Genomic DNA, 17,522 nt, shown 5'->3' on the forward strand with positions numbered 1-17,522 from the left:
TTTATGCGGTTCAGGTCAGTTGACTGATGTTACTAGTAGTTTTGGTGCCAAGTTCTGCTGGAAAAGGAAATCGGCATCTCCATAAAGCTTGTAAACGTACGGAAGCACAAAGGGCTCTAAAATGTCCTGGTAGATTGCTGTCCACTGCTTATTTGCTGTCCACTGCTTATTTTTTTCCTAAATTAATGCATGCCCTACTTGGTCATACTACAGCGTCACATAAAAGTAGCAGACCTGCAAGCTTGTGCTGCTGCTTCTGCTACTCTGCTATTTATTTTTGGATTTTAATCCTGAAACGTAACAGCTTTGGCCATATGCGGTTTCCACCCGACTTATTCAGACGATTTATTCTCACTCACACACAGGTTCAAGACACACAGAATGCGACTTGTGGTGTTTCGTCCACTTGGAAACTGCGGTCAGTGTTATAATAGTTTGTGGGCGTTAACCACTGTGAAAATCCTATATGACACTGGTTACATGCATAGCTGAAAGGGTAGAGGGACCTTCTGGGGGAAAAAAAGGTCACCCCCCGGTCTATGTGGCCCAGTTCCCTCCTCCTTACAGACTCACTGATTCAAGTTAATGTGAAGTCTGAGGGCTGTCCCTCCCATTTGCAAATATTTAAATCAGTGAGACATCTGGCACAGCTTATATGCACCCTTTCTGTAAGTCGGCATACATGCAGTATTGCCACTAGAGGGGCAGTAAAAGGTCATGGTGCTGATGTAGACAGTAATGGAAGCATTACATGTTTGGATTTTTTTCTCTTATGATGCCAATAGGCCCTATGCATAGCAGCCATTGTGAAGACATTCACAGGTGTCAGCAATGATACTAATGAAGACCATTCTGGTCAAACAGAGTCAGGGTGTTGATATTGTGCATGTTGGCTCACTGGAAACACTGTGCTACACCAAGTGGCTCTAAAATGTGGGTCCAGGGACCTTCATGGTTCCTTAAGGGGTTTCCAAATGGCCCCTTACGAGTGTTTAACTCTGGGAGTGTACACATGGAACCAAATGGACCCGTAACCATGTGTACACTCTCAGAGTTATGGGGGTCCTGGAAAAATCTGAGAACCACGGTGCTACACTAAATGGAACAGAGCCTTCATTAGTATCATTGACAACTGTGAATGTCTTCACAATATGGCTGCTGTGCATAGAGCCTATAATAGTAGGGGGTGCTAACCACAAAAAATGGCCAAATCGTTACGCGGCGGATAAAAGCATGAAATTTGATACAGATGTCCCTTGGGTCATCCTAAAACATCCTAGAAGGGGTGCCCAAAAAAATCTTAAACAGGAAGTGAGTTATGGACAAAATTCAAAATGGCCACCTAAACTGTTGACCGTTGACTCAAAAGACACCAAAAGAATCTCCAAAAAGCATAAAATTTGGCACATATGTCCCTTGGGTCATCCTAAGACATCCTAGAAGGGGCAGTGTTGGGAAAGTTCACTTAAAATATGAACTAGTTCAAAGTTCAGTTCACAAATTTTAAAATGAACTAGTTCAAAGTTCAGTTCATAATTCAAAATTTTGAACTAAAGTTCATGGTTCAAAAAATGAACTAGTTCAGTTATTTTTCGTTCTTTTTTTTCAATATATATTAGTGCTGTCAGGCGATTAAAATTTTTAATCGCGATTAATCGCATGATTTGTGTAGTTAATCGCGCGATTAATCGCTTATTAATCGCATATTTTTATTGTCTCAAACTTGAATGATTAACTGAAAAGCAGTGCATTGTATTGTATTGTATATGGAGCAGGATGCATCCGAATCTATTATTTATTATTATTACTATACTTTTATTTTTTACCCAATACATTATAAAACCAATGTTATTTATTTAATTTTCTTATACATTATATCCTCTCTGGTGTACATACACAAAGCACCCTATATTTATTATTTCCAGTGGTGTAAAGTAACTAAGTACATTTATTCAAGTACTGTACTTAAGTACAATTTTGAGGTACTTTTACTTTACTAGAGTATTAGCAGTTTTCAGTACTTAGGCTACATACTTCTACTCTACATCTCAGAGGCAAATATTGTACTTATTTTTAATTATTTGAAAACTGAAGTTACTAGTTACTATGTAGATTTTGCAAATACATGAATCACTTCAGCCCTATTTAAGTTTTGGCTATTGGAAAATAGCCGATCTACAAGCTCACAACCTATACCTCTATGCTCACAACAGGTCACGGTGCGACACAGTGAGCTTGTAGATCTGCTATTTTCTAAAGATTTTCATTCATCTTGGTGGGAGGCCTACTTTTCTTGGACGCTTTTTTTCTCTCTGCCAAAAATAGCAGATCTACAAGCTCACAACGCGTCGCGCTGCAACACGTTGTGAGCTTGTAGATCGGCTATTTTTGGCTTATGTTCCCCCCATCTGGGGTTCATGTGGTTAATACTAATGTAATGCATAATAATGTAATGGTGTTTTAATTTTTCATTCATCTTGGCGGGGGGGCTGGGGGCTTGTCAAAGTGAGTGTATGACACTGTTAACATCAAAAGCCAGGTGCAGAAGTCCACTTTTAATGCCAAAATAAAGTCGGGTCGGACGTCCAGACTACAATACGTTCATTCAGAGGTTCGGGGGCCGGGGCTACCGTCCTAAAGTCGGCTGTAGGCTAAGGTGCACGACGCATCAGCCACGGTCCGGACATGTTGTTGTAACATCCCAAACTCATTTCGCCGTTCCGCGGTGTTTACTTTATTAATTCAGCCCAGCTTCAAGTTAATTTTGTCGGCAGTGAAGCCAAGGAAACAACACCGATACTTTGGAAGAGACACAAGTCAACTTCCAAATGCTTGTGGCCGGGAAATGAGCTTCGCAGAGCGGATAAAGTGTCAGCTCTTCGCCCTGGCGGAGTGGCCGTAACTGTCTGTGCTGTTCACTAGCTGTCGCTGCAATGAGACTGTTCACTCGGAGTCGGTCTCCGCGCTGCGCACATGAATGTGAGACGCCGCCTTGCTTTTCTCTTTTTTTGGCTGATGGTGCGTTCAAGACGCCTCGGAAACACAGAATAGGATGAAATACAACATGACAAACCGATGTAACCATGGAATTTTGGGACACTCTTGAACGAAGTTTGAACGAAGAGAGAACGCCGTTCACAAACGCCAGAATGAACGCGTTCACAATAACGTTCATCTAGCGGATATACAGTACGTTCAGTTCACGTTCGCCCAAAATACGAACGAGTTCATGAACGATCGTTCATTGAACGCGTTCAGGCACAACACTGAGAAGGGGTGCCCAAAGGAATCTGAAACAGGAAGTGAGTTATTGACCAAATTGAAAATGGCCGCCTAGTGTTGTCGATTGACTCAAAAGACAACTAAAGAATCTCATAAAAGCATACGATTTGGCACACATGTCCCTTTGGTCATCCCAAGACATCCCAGAAGGGGTGCCCAAAAAAATCTTAAACAGGAAGTGAGTTATTGACAAAATTGAAAATGACAGCCTACAGTGTTGTCGATTGACTCAACAGACAACTAAAGAATCTCATAAAAGCATACAATTTGGCATACATGTCCCTTGGGTCATCCTAAGACATCCTAGAAGGGGTGCCTGAAATGATCTGAAACAGGAAGTGAGTTATTGACTAAATTGAAAATGGCCGTGTACAGTGTTGACAGATGATGCAAAAGACACTCATAAAAAATAATCTCATAAAAGCATGACATTTGGTACCAATGTCCCTTGGGTGATCTGAATGCATCTTAAGGGGTGCCAAAAAAAGGTTTTAATAGTCTCTCAATGGAAAACACTCCTCCCCCACGGGCTGCACTGCTACAACATTCAAATCGAGCAGTTTGCCAATCTGGCATTTGGTCCAGAAGCCTGAAAGCTATGCAATCTCTACCATCTCCTGACAAATATGGATGGATTAAAGTCGCTGATTCGTGGACACCTTTATGGACACTCTTGCCAGAGGCTGCCAAAGTTTGTAGAGAACTCAAGTGTGGCTGCAAAGCTGAGCCCTTCTGTTCGAGAAAGTGTAGATGCCGGGATGCTGGGTTACCTTGCAGAGCATTATGCCAATGTGCTGGTAATTGCGAAATGGCACACATGAATACATGTAGTTACTAAACACTAATCACAAAAAAACAGTAACGATCAAGAAGAAAATACATGAGAAGATTGTATGTAAAGAAGATTGGCCCCGATTCATAAAGAGAGTCGTATATCTGGTGTAAATAAAGTTCCTAAAGGAGTTCGTATTTTTGGTACTCACAAACGAACGTGCAATGCAAAAAGGGGTTTGTATATGACAGAGACGTGTGTATGACCAGTGCGTATGACCAGGTGTGATGATTACTCTGGAAGGCTGCATCCAGCAGCATCCAACTTCAACGTCACCGGGCTGAACCGTGCTAAACAGTGTTGCCATGTCCGCTCATTATAAGCGAATTTGGGCTTATTTTTCTGTAAAGTTGCTTGTAAATATTGGTAGCTGTGGGATAAGGTTTTTGGGGCTTGTTTCTAAAGTGTAGTTGGTTATTTGGGCTTGTTTCACAATTGTTTAATTGTTTTAACCGGTGGTTCTCAAATATTTTTATATTATATACCCCAAGTTAATATGTATGCTAATATATCCCTATAAGCCCCATCTGAAAATGTTTTGTGCCAGCTGGAGGCAGATTTGTGTTGTTAGAATGATAAAATTCCTCCAAATCTTCCACATTTTATTACACGATTTTTGTTTTTAAATAGCAGATCTACAAGCTCACAACGGTTTAATTAAAGTGCTTATAATGGCAAGTGCCAGTTGCTTCTTTTGGGCTTGTTTTCCTAGACCTGGTTGCTTATTTCTCTCACAACATCTGGCAACGCTGATGCAAGTTTGAAGTTCAACTCCGCCTCGTCTAAAGATACCAGATGCGTTGTCGCATCGCCTTGACAACTGTTCTGTGTGGAAGCGGATCACGTAATAAATGCTCTCATGTGTAATGAGAATAAAGAAGTTTACAAGGTTTAACCCCATTACCAAATAAAAGGCTAATAAAACGTGGAAAGGATATTATAAGAGGCAAAAAGATTATGTTGAAAATAAATCCAGGGCATAGCGCTTTTATCCGATAATGGACCAGAGCTTATTGATTAAATTAGTTAATTTTGGATATCACTGTCCGTCGGAATGGGGAATAGTTCTGGACACAGCTTTCATCCACTTCATTTTTCCTCATCCAGTGGAACGCTGCTATCCGATTATGGACCAGAGCTTATTGATTACTTACTGATTAAATTAGTTATTTTTTGATTAATATATCACTGTCCTACGTCGGAATGGGGAATAGAAAAAAAAAGCGGTGGAATCTACATCATGTCTAAGCAATACATCGTTTGACATTTATTTTTTATTTTTTTATATATATGTGTTGACAAATGTTGGGCACATTTATTTGAGGTTTGCCACTGTTGTAATTGATTTTGACATGAAGAATAAAGCATTCTAAAGACATACGCACATTTCAGCCCTGGTACGCCAGCCTCGGGGCTGACCTGAGAACGTGCGCACCTGACGCACAAAACACAGACCAAAAAATCTTTGTGCATCAGGTGGATATGTACGACTTGTCCTAAATGCCGGTACGTACAAAATATGGTCGCAAATCCCTTTATGAATCGGGGCCATTGAGTGTAAAACCAGCAAGAAGATGTAGAGTGCAAAATAAATAAGATGCAGAGAGTAAAATAAGAATAAGCAGAGTAAGATAAGATGCAGAGTAAAATAAATAAGAATATGCAGAGAGTTAGATAAATAAAGAAGATTCAAAGAGTAAACTAAAACAATAATGCTGAAAGTCAAATAAATAAGATGATGTAGAAATGAAAACAGAAGGTAGACTACAAAATACGGCAGGTTATGCACTGCGTAACCTGTCGTATTGAGTCTGCATAATATGCAGACTGCCGTGGTCAACTGTTTAAACAGCCATTTAGAATTCCTTCAACATGGTCCCTTCCTAAAAAGTTTAATAAACAAGCAAACAAACACATAAATAACCCCTTCTAGGATATATTAAGAAGCACTCAATGTACGTACCAAATGGTACACTTTTATGACATCCCTTTATGTTTTCTTTTGTGTCAACTGCTTTAGGCGGTCACTTCCTGTTTAAAACCTCTTTGGGCACCCCTTGTAGGATGCGTTCAGATCACCCAAGGGACCTTTGTACCACATTTCATGCTTTTATGAGATTCTTTAGGTATCTGGCATCATCTTTCACACTGTAGGCGGCCATTTTCAATTTAGTCAATAACTCACTTCCTGTTTCAGATTATTTTGAGCACCCCTTCTAGGATGTGTTAGGATGACCCAAGGGACATATGTGCCAAATTGTATGCTTTTTGGAGATTCTATAGGCTTTTTGAGCCAATCGCCAACACTGTAGGCGGCCATTTTCAATTTTGTCAATAACTCACTTCCTGTTGAAGACTTTTTTGGGCACCCCTTCTAGGATGTCTTAGGATGACCCAAGGGACATGTGTGGCAAATTTTATGCTTTTTGGAGATTCTTTAGTTGTCTTTTGAGTCAATCGACAACACTAGGCGGCCATTTTCAATTTGGTCAATAACTCACTTCCTGTTTCAGATTTCTTTGGGCACCCCTTCTAGGATGTCTTAGGATGACCCAAGGGACATGTGTGCCAAATTTTATGCTTTTTGGAGATTCTTTTGGTGTCTTTTGAGTCAACGGTCAACAGTTTAGGTGGCCATTTTGGATTTTGTCCATAACTCACTTCCTGTTTAAGATTTTTTTGGGCACCCCTTCTAGGATGTTTTAGGATGACCCAAGGGACATCTGTATCAAATTTCATGCTTTTATCCGCCGCGTAACGATTTTTCACTTAGCACCCCCTACTATAACTAATTGCCTGGCTGTTGACTACAACCTTTTGAAGACAATGTTACACCCTCATAGTTTACTCATCTGGCTAATAAGTACTTTGTCTTCATACATTATAATTGCCCTCAATAACTAAAATTAAAAACACTAGATATTTTATTCATTTTCGAAATGGTTCAACTTTTTCTCAAGGGGGTCGACGACTGTCGCAAGCTGATGTCATTTGTCCATGTGTGGTGCAGCTGAGGCCCTATGGATTGTATGTGCTGATAAAAAACATATTTAAAATATTGTTTTGATGCTCATTGACCTTAGGAAGTATTAAGAAGTTTTTAATTAGCACATGCATTCCACAGGACTGGACCACACACACACATGGACAGATGACATCAACTTGCGATGGGCATTGTCCCGTTTAACTATCTACAAATACAATATTTAAGGTGGTTAGAGGGCAATTATAATGTATTAAGGCTTATTAGGCAGGGATCATTTTAACCCTATATAGATGGGCTATTAATACAAATAAAAATGAATTACAAATCTTGTATGGGGGTCCCTGGCACAAAAAAACTATTCAGATGGGGGTCCGCAGCCAAATACATGCAGGGGTCCTTGACATGAAAGATTTTGAGAACCAACTATTCTCCATCATCTAATCCAGTGGTTCTCAAACTTTTTCATTTCAAGAACCCCCCAGTGTGGTTCTAAGCATGTAGGCTGCGGTTCCCCATGACTCTTGAGAGTTACAAATGGAACCAAATGGGCCCGTAAGGGGCTCCATTTGGTTCCATTTGTACACTCTCGGAGTTACAGACCTGTAAAGGTCCATTTGGTTCCTAACAATCAACCATTTTAGCAGGGCAGGGAACCCCCTTGAACCCCTCCAGAGGACCCCTGGGTGTTCCTGGACCACACTTTGAGAAGCACTGATCTAATAGACAGTAACCATGTGTTACTGCATTATGCCACCTCCTCAAAGGGCGAGTTTTGGCACAGATAATGTGGCCTATTATTATAGTCCTACATTCTTTCCTTTTTTTGCGCTCGGGTGGCGCAGTGGTAAAGTCACTGCCCACCGCCACGGAGGTTGTGGGTTCAAATCCACCGTGGTGCATCCGGCTTTTTCGAGCTCACTTAAAAAGCGCACTTGAATGGAGAGACAGCGAGCTCCATTTGCGACCGCGACGGGTCGCCTCGACTGGTGCCTGCTCGCTTCGACGGGTGGCTGTTTTTGGCGACGTTTCACCCTTGCGCCATGACGCACGGTATGGCTCCGCGGAGTACGGGCGCTCGTCGAGACACCGTCGCGTTTATTGCGACACGTCGGGACATTTGATCTCGTCGTGGCTTTTGAAGTTCTCGTCGGGGCTATAGCTAAGTGCGACGGCGACGCAAGGCGCGACGGAAAGAAGCCGTCGTCGCCGAAATCTTACTCGGTCGCGGCGAAATAGGGCCGACGGCGACGGGTCGCTTCGACGGGTGTGACTCGTCGCGACGTAAAGAATCCATCGTCGCCGAAATATTACTCCGTCGTGCCTAAATAATCCATCATCGCCATCCACAATGTAATTGTTTGCATCTGCCTTCCCTCCTTCCTAATATGTGTGTGCTTCCCCCCCTGCTACCCGACCCCCTCCCCCCCGACCCCCACCCGACCGAGGGGGTCGGGTGGGGGTCCCTGTGGACCTTTGGGGGTCCCTTTACGCATTGGGGTTCCCTTGGGGATCCCTTTACGCATGCCTTCATGTTCCCCGTGAATTATGGCTGCATTCCCGAAGTTAACTTTCCATTTGATTGCTTCCATTATTTTAATCCAATAACCATATGTTGCATCACATTTTATCGATTGATATAACTTCAATAACCTCCGGAAATAAGGAATTTGTTTGATTCGATTTTAACGTTTAATGATGGCCTATTGAAAACATAAGTGTTTTTGGAGACGCTTTTCTTTTACGCATGAGGGAGGGGGAGAGAGAGAGAGAGAGAGAGAGAAAGAGAGAGAGAGAGAGAGAGAGAGAGAGAGAGAGAGGGGGGGGGGGGAAGAGAGAGCGGGGGGGGGGTGGGGGGGTCCCCGGGGGGGGGGTCCCCGGGCGACCCCCTCCCCCCAACACAATAGATAACACAGAAATCACACTATAGCTTACAATGCATTTACATTCAGCCGCTCATAGCTCATATCTGCTGCTTTGCGAAAGACGTATTCTGTCTGTCTGTCTGTCTGTCTGTCTGTCTGTCTATCTGTCTGTCAGCGCACGCAGACGCAGACATGTGCGTGTGACGCAAATTATAGACCCCTTAACAGACGACGTCGACGTCATACTGGCGCAACGAAACCCATTATATCAGGTCTCGTTAGGACGCGTCTCACTAGCCAACACACACAAGAGGGGGTTGGGGTGTGCTGAAACCAGTGCACCCCGAAACAGGTTGGGAATTGATTGCGTGAAACAATCACCTGTGCGTCCAGGCTCAATGTTAGTAAACAAATAATTGGTCTATAGTGAGACTTTTTTTTTAACTTATATAACAGCCTGGCTCTCTAATTTTTATTGACAAACATTGACTTACTGTGTTTTTTATTTCTCCCTACAGACTGTTTTCATCTGTTATTCTAATTAATGTTTAAGTTTTCCATTGAACTATTCAGCACCGAAATAAATTACTCATCCATTCATTAATGCATTCATTCATTCATTCTTTCATTCAATTTACTGCTTTAAGGAAATTATGTCTGTAGCCATGAATGGGATTGTTGCAATGTGTGGTTATGTTGATTATATGTTTGGTCAATGAAATGAATGCGCTGTCATTGGTGCTATGGATGCTTGATTTGACGGGGCCTGATTAATTCATAAACGTCACCTGTTTGGCACACACAGTGAGAGAGGGTACACCCTAAGTACGCCATGTAATGATGTACAGTAGGCTACATGTAAGCTACAGTATGTTGTGTAAAAAATATGCACTATCTCAGGTTTTTCATAACCATCCCCGCCCGCCCTGCACGGAGTCCATTCAGAGAGAGAGAGAGAGAGAGAGAGAGAGAGAGGGGGGGGGGGGGCAGAGGGGGAGAGAGAGAGAGAGAGAGAGAGAGCGAGAGAGAGAGAGAGAGGGTGCATCCACACATGAGCGACAACTTGACGCCCGGAAGTCGGAAGTCCCGTCCACTCCCATGTTATAGGAAAAACCGGACCGGAACTTCCGGTTTCTAACTTAACATGGGTGTGTACGGGGCTAGCGTAGCGTTTGCCACAGCAATATCGGACCTATTGTCCTGCAGTGTGTACCTGTTAGACATGCTGCGTAGGGTCTGCGTGCGGTCCTTATAGTCCAGGCGTTTCGGGCCATATTTTGATGGAATCGTGCACTTTACGATAAAAGCATGAAATTTGGCACACAGTTAGAGCATGCCATAAGGAACATTTTTGGCTATAGGGCCATCGCAGATTTGTCCTGTGGTAACCATGGCAGCCATTTTCCAAAATGGCCTCCATCTGCTGTTATTTTACCAATAACTCAGGTGCTAGACCACCTAGGATCTTGATTCTGGTGACTAATCCTACATTTTCAAGTGTGAGGAATACACTGGTACTATTTAGAATTTTCCTGTGGTAACTATGGCAGCCATTTTTCAAAATGGCCACCACCTGCTGTCATTTTACCAATAACTCAGGTGCTAGACGACCTAGGATCTAGATTCTGGTGACTAATCCTACATTTTCAAGGATGAGGAATACAGTGGTACTATTCACAACATGCTAGTAACTACCTAACTAACTACAGTACATGAGAAGGCTGATACTCGCGTCATATTACACCTAGAAGATGCTATGAAGGAAGGGTATAGCAAGGTGACAATACGCACAGTAGACACGGATGTGCTGGTCCTGGCAGTAACGTCAGCCCAACACCTCCACTTGACTGAGCTGTGGGTTGCTTTTGGAACTGGGAAAAGTTCCTTAGCTGCTACCCCAGACAAAATAGATGACTGGATGGAGCCTCTGGAGCGATTTGTGGTATTGCTCTATGACCGCACAAGCGGCCAGGCATCAGTGAATCAGCCACGGAAGCAGCTATTCACCCAGAAGGGTAGAACAATTGATGGACTCCCCCCAACACGAGCTGCACTGATTCAACATACAAAGAGGGCAGCCTACCAAGCTGGCCACTGCTGGGGACAGGTGATGGTTGCAGCCCCTGAACTCCCATCCCCAGGTGAATGGGGGTGGAAGAGGAAGGAGACAGGTGAATACAAATAATTTAATCCACTTCTTTACACTTGTAAACCCGTGATCTGACAATAAAGCTGATTCTAATTTTGACAGGAGGATGGGAAGTGCACTGGACCACACAGAAGCGAGCCTGGCCTGTCGAGAACTCCTCCGCTGTGGTTGCAAAAAGGGATGCAGTGGACAATGCAGATGTGTTAAGGCAGCACTTCAGTGTACTGCCCTTTGCTACTGTGGTGGACTGTGCAACTAACATTGTGTAGATTATCTGGCTTTATTGAATAGACCCCTTAACAGACGACGTCACACTGATAAGAACCAGTCTGCGCGGAACCAGTATGCGCGCAATGAAACCCATTCTATCAGGTCTCGCTAGGACGCGCCTCACTAGCCAACACACAAGAGGGGGTTGGGGTGTGCTGAAACCAGCGCACCCCAAAACAACAGGTTGAGAATTGATTGCGTGAAACAATCACCTGTGCGTCCAGTCTCAATGTTGGTAAACAAATAATTGGTCTATATGCCATTAGGCTATGACTCATGAGTACTCTGCCTTTGTTGTGTCTTATAGTCCATTGAAAATAATTATGCAATACTACTACTAATAAAAGAAACATTCTTGACTCTCATGTGTCAGTTTGAAAACATGTACTGTACTACACCATTATATATTTTGATGGGTTTACTATTATTTAATTAACTGAATGCCAGATATATGTAGTTAGGTAGTAGCATGTTGTAAATAGTACCGCTGTATTCCTCATCCTTGAAAATGTAGGATTAGTCACCATAATCAAGATCCTAGGTGGTAGCACGTGAGTTATTGGTAAAATGACAGCAGGTGGCGGCCATTTTGGAAAATGGCTGCCATGGTTACCACAGGACAAATCTAAATACAGTAGTACCACTGTATTCCTCATCCTTGAAAATGTAGGATTAGTCACCAGAATCAAGATCCTAGGTGGTCTAGAACCTGAGTTATTGGTAAAATAACAGCAGGTGGTGGCCATTTTGGAAAATGGCTGCCATGGTTACCACAGGAAAAATCTGCGATGGCCCTATAGCCAAAAATGTTCCTTATGGCATGCTCTAACTGTGTGCCAAATTTCATGCTTTTATCGTAAAGTGCACGATTCCATCAAAATATGGCCCGAAACGCCTGGGCTATTACGAAGGGGTCCACACAGGCTGTGCAGATAGCAATAAAGCCTGGGTTGACTGCGTGCGTGCGTGCGTGTGTGTTACAGCCGCGGACTTTTGATAGGCAGGCAGGCAGGCAGACAGACAGACAGACAGACAGACAGACAGACAGACAGACAGGCAGACAGACAGACAGACAGGCAGACAGACAGGCAGGCAGGCAGGCAGACAGGCTGTTGGCGCACTGCTGGAGTGCACTCAAGCATTGGTTTGTATTGGACTATGTATGCAACGAATAATAATATAATAATAATCCTACACTTTGCAGATTATTATATTATAACCACTTCAGCCATATTTTATACATAGGATATAAGAAAAATAGCAGATCTAAGCTCACAATGGGAGCTTAGATGCGCTATTTTCAGACATTGTATTACTTATGGGGCGGGGTGGAGGGGGGAAGCGGGGGGGGGGTCGTGGATTGCTTCGGGACATGGGGGGGGGGGGGGGACTTTTATTTTATTTAATAAAAGGCGGATTAATGAAGGATTAATGCACACAGGTGCTTCGATGTTGGTTGGGGTATAATGACTATAGCAACATGTCATCCCGACCCTACGAGACACTTTTCCAAGTTCATTCATTCATGAAATATTAGTATATTAATATTTAGAGAATACATATTTTTATTGACATTATAATCAAATAAATATAGGCCTGTGGATTCGTCTGTCTCATCGGGACTCAGAGACCAAATAATAATAATATATCATAAAAATAATGATAAATGATAATACAGAATAATCATCATCATCATCATCATCATAATAGTAATATATAATTGTAATAATAATAATAATAATAATAATAATAATAATAATAATAATAATAATAATAATAATAAGGGTAATAATAATAATAATAATAATAATAATAATAATAATAATAATAATAATTATTATTATTATTATTATTATTATTATTACTATTATTATTATTATATTATGAATATTCGAAATGGTGGGTCTTCTTTATAATCGAAATAGAGGTGTTTCTAAATAGTGGTGTCTGGCTGTCGGAGTGGCAGGTTTTTTTTTTTTAAAGATTAACCCCCCCACTCCGAACAATGGAAGTCAATGATCGAAGTGCCGGTGCGTCTAAATAGCGATGTGTAACCGCGGATGACCTTACCATACTTTCCCCTTGTAGCAGTGGGTTCCAACTGCTGCTCAACATCTGTTCTAATTATGGTGTGGACTTTGATATTAAATATAATGCTAAGAAGAGCATGGTCCTGATATGTAGAACTAGGGATGACCTGGAACTCAAGTTCCATGCCTTTTTCCTGGCTGGTCAAACTATGTGTGTGTCTAAAAGTACAAAATATCTTGGGCATATTATTACTGACACCCTAGAGGATGATGAGGATATGTCAAGACAGAGGAGAATGCTATATGTAGAAGCAAATATTTTGGTTAGGAAATTTCACCACTGTACTACTGAGGTTACGGTAAATCTGTTTAGAGCTTACTGTACCCCTCTCTATACAGCCCCATTGTGGGTGAAATATAAGAAGGAGAGTTAACGCAAACTGCAAGTAGCCTATAATGACTGTGTAAGAATTATGTTAAAGAAGTCGAGGAGCACAAGAGCGGTTGTAGAGGTTGTAGATCAGCAGTCCTACTCTGACACTTGATAAATAAGCCCCCTGAATTTATTGTTTCAAAAGATCCTTATTTGTTTGTCGTATCTATGTATCTATGTATAATGTGACCTTTTATCTCATTCATTCATTTTGATCATCTGTTCTGCTGGTTACAGACAGTGTAGTGTAAATCTGGCATGAACCATGCCATATACTTAGGAAGTCCATATACTAGAAAGGTCATGGAATTGCATATATATATACTTGAGCAAGACAATGACTGAACCCCTAATTACTCCCAATGAGCTGTGTGAATGTGCGTGTGAGTGTACAGTATTGAGCTTTTGAGAAAAGTGTTATATAAATGCAAACTGTTGTGCTTCTTAACACATCACCTCATTCACATGGCAAACCTTACTCTACATGTGTGTCTATTGGAGAGGATCCAATCAACACAACTAGAGTCAACACCAAAGTTGTTTGCAGAGTTCATCCACAAACAGCCGCGGTTGAATGGTGTTGAAAGATGATGAGAAATCTACACACAGCTTGGCATGGTTTTGAATAAAAGTTCATGCAAGGTGACAGTAGCGTCCTGTACACCCTGCCACTCCTTTATGCAAACAGAACATGAACAAATAAGGATCCTGTGGAAGCCAAACCACAGATAACAGTTCATATTGATATTTCATAATTAATGTGTATTGAGTAAAAATGGTAAAAGCTAAATATTTGAAGAAGATAAATAATTGCTAAATTCATATGTTTAATTCATGGTCTATGTATGTACAAGTATTGACATAAGAGGACTTTTGCTTTAAGAGAACATCACAGAGTACCTTTGTTAATTAAGGCCTTTGATAATTAAGGTTGAGTAAGGACAGGTGTGTATTGTGTCACTGTGACATTTTGATGATTAGACTCAGCTGCTGTCATCAGTGGGACTGAGAGTCAGTCAGTACCAGTCAGCTCAGACAGTTTTGGAGTTTGGAAGCATACAGTTTTCTTACCGTGTTCATCTCACAATTATTGTAACCTGTGGAATATTATTTTTGTCTTTTGAGAAGTAAAACGTCAAGTACATTTTTACAACCGTCTGGAGTGAATTATTTTAAGACAATTTTTGGGGAAATACAAACAGTGAGCAAACGAGTAAGCCACATGCTTCCTGTGGACAATTTAAACCTCTACAGATCCTTTTGTAGTCAGTGGGACTGGTAACCGGTGCGCTTAGCGACACCGCCCCTTTAAGAGCACTAGGAGTCAGCTGGCCAGGCAGAATGTCAGACTGCGTTTGTCCAGGTTCCCCGCCCACTTCCTTGTTCACGGCGGGCCGTTTGTCTGTGTGCTCATAGCGTCGAGGTAAGCCTTGTTTTAATGACCTAGCGTTACCTGTGTTTAGTTTTAAGTCAACACTTACAGTTTATTTATATACATGTTTATCTCTTCTTTGTTAGAAGACGTGCGTCAAAGCGCCGAACTAGAGCCCTGTTAGTGTGTGTGTGTGCGTTCACACACGGGTCTAGAGGTAGGCTGTCTCTTTGTGTTGCAACAGTACCACTTGTTTTATGAATGAAATGAATGAGTTCTCACGCTGGTCTATTTTGTCATACAGGCGGTGCTAGGACAAAGCTGGCCGTTTACACTGTGTTGCACCGACAACAACCTGGGCATTCCCTCACATGTTAACAGGGTATGTGTTGATTTTGAGGATAAACTTTGTAAAGTATATTGAATGCATTTTACTGGTACTTGTGAATTGTTGTAGATGTTTGGTTGATGCTGATGTGGTAGTCAGAATGTGATTCTGATTGCAACCAGGCACCAGCAGAACATCTATAGCACCAGGGTAGAGCGTGAGACTAATTCAATGTTTTGTTTTTATTACAGCTTGTGCCTGTGTACTGTTGACCGCTGTTCTTTTAACCTTTTTTGTTTTTATGTTTTATGTTGCTACCTTGTTATTAGTTGAGCACTGTTTAATCAGATGCTACAGCCCCTGCGGCTATAAACGTCACAACAAGCTGTTTAACCAACCACAGGTTTAATTCGGCTATGGCCTGAGACAGAGAAGATACTTGGCTAATAGTTATACTGCAGATTGGCACTTTTTGCTGTCTCTTTTTGTGGTGTTCATGGCTTTTGGCCTTTTTGAGTGTACATTTGCAGTGATCTTTAATGCCAAATTACACATGGCTCTGAGTGTTTATATCTTGCTGATTTGCAGTGTTTAACTAGTGTGTACAGACTTCAATGAGTAGGCCTACATTTCAGTACAGCTATTTGGCCAAGCTCTTTGTCTCTTTAGTAGCCCTATGCACTTTAGTACTGGTTGACATGTGGACAGAGTTTTTAATCATTAAAGCTACCAATACATTGTACTTTATCGATTGTGAATAAATATATATTTTGCATTCCAAACCGACCATTATTTGTTCACTCAAACTGAACGCTTACCTTTGGGGAAGTTAACTGGATATAATAACATGTACCTCGGGTCTCCCACCCTGTAATTGGGAGTGGCGTAGTCACACTGTGTATAAAGGAGTACTTGGTGACTCCGTCGGGTTACAATTGGCGTAGTCGGCAGGACTTTTTGTGCATGGTCGGTTTGAGAATTGTACAATGTATTGTGTTGGTAGCAAGTAGCAACATAGAGTTTTATTGTTTTATTTTTTGAGTTTTAAAGAACAGCGGTTGGCAGTGGAGACAGCTCCCTCAGTGGACCATTGCATCTGGTGGTTTCCCCTTGAGCGACGGTCACTATGGAGGAAGAGCTCCAGAGACTACGGGAGCAGATGGCACAGCTTCAAGCTGAAAATCAAAGACTGTCAGGTCAAATTGAAACTGAGAGACTGTCAGATCGAACATCTCCTAATAGTGATGTGCTTGCATCCCCACACCCACCGAGAAGAGAACAGACTGTCTACCTCCCTAGAGATAGGAAATGCCCCAAGTTTTCAGGGTCTTCACTGGCCGGGGCGTTAACTGTGGATGAGTGGGTGGAAGAGGTGGAAAGTTGTTTAAGGGCAAGGCACATGTCCATCATTGACAAAGCAGTATTTGTGTACGATCATTTGGAGGGTGCTGCTCGCACTGAAATTAAATTCAGAGATCAAAGAGTAAGGGAGGATTCCAAGCAGATCATTGCAATATTACAGGAGATCTATGGGTGCTCAAAATCCTATGTTTCTTTACAACAGAAATTCTTTGACCGAAAACAAAAAGAAGGAGAATCACTGCAGGATTTCTCCCATGCTCTTATGATGTTAATGGAACGAGTTACATTGTGTGACACTCAAGCTATGTCCAATTCCCAGATTTTGCTGCGAGACCAGTTCTGTGAAAATGTGAGAGACCATATGCTGCGTAGAGAGTTAAAGAGGATGGTGAGGCAAAATGGAGACCTGTCTCTACTTGACATTCGCAAAGAAGCAATCCGATGGGTTGAGGAGGGCCAACCCACCAGAGAAAAGTATGTACGCCCCCTCCCTCAAACATGTGAAGCTCAGGCCACTGCTACTAGTGAATCTGTTGGTGTAGGTAAATCTGAACTGGCAGAGTTGAAGAGCATGTTTATCAAACAACAAGCGCAACTGGATTTGATTACACAGAGT

Source organism: Gymnoscopelus microlampas (genome assembly GCF_963454915.1).
Source record: "Gymnoscopelus microlampas genome assembly, chromosome: 19".
Taxonomy (NCBI): Eukaryota; Metazoa; Chordata; class Actinopteri; order Myctophiformes; family Myctophidae; genus Gymnoscopelus; species Gymnoscopelus microlampas.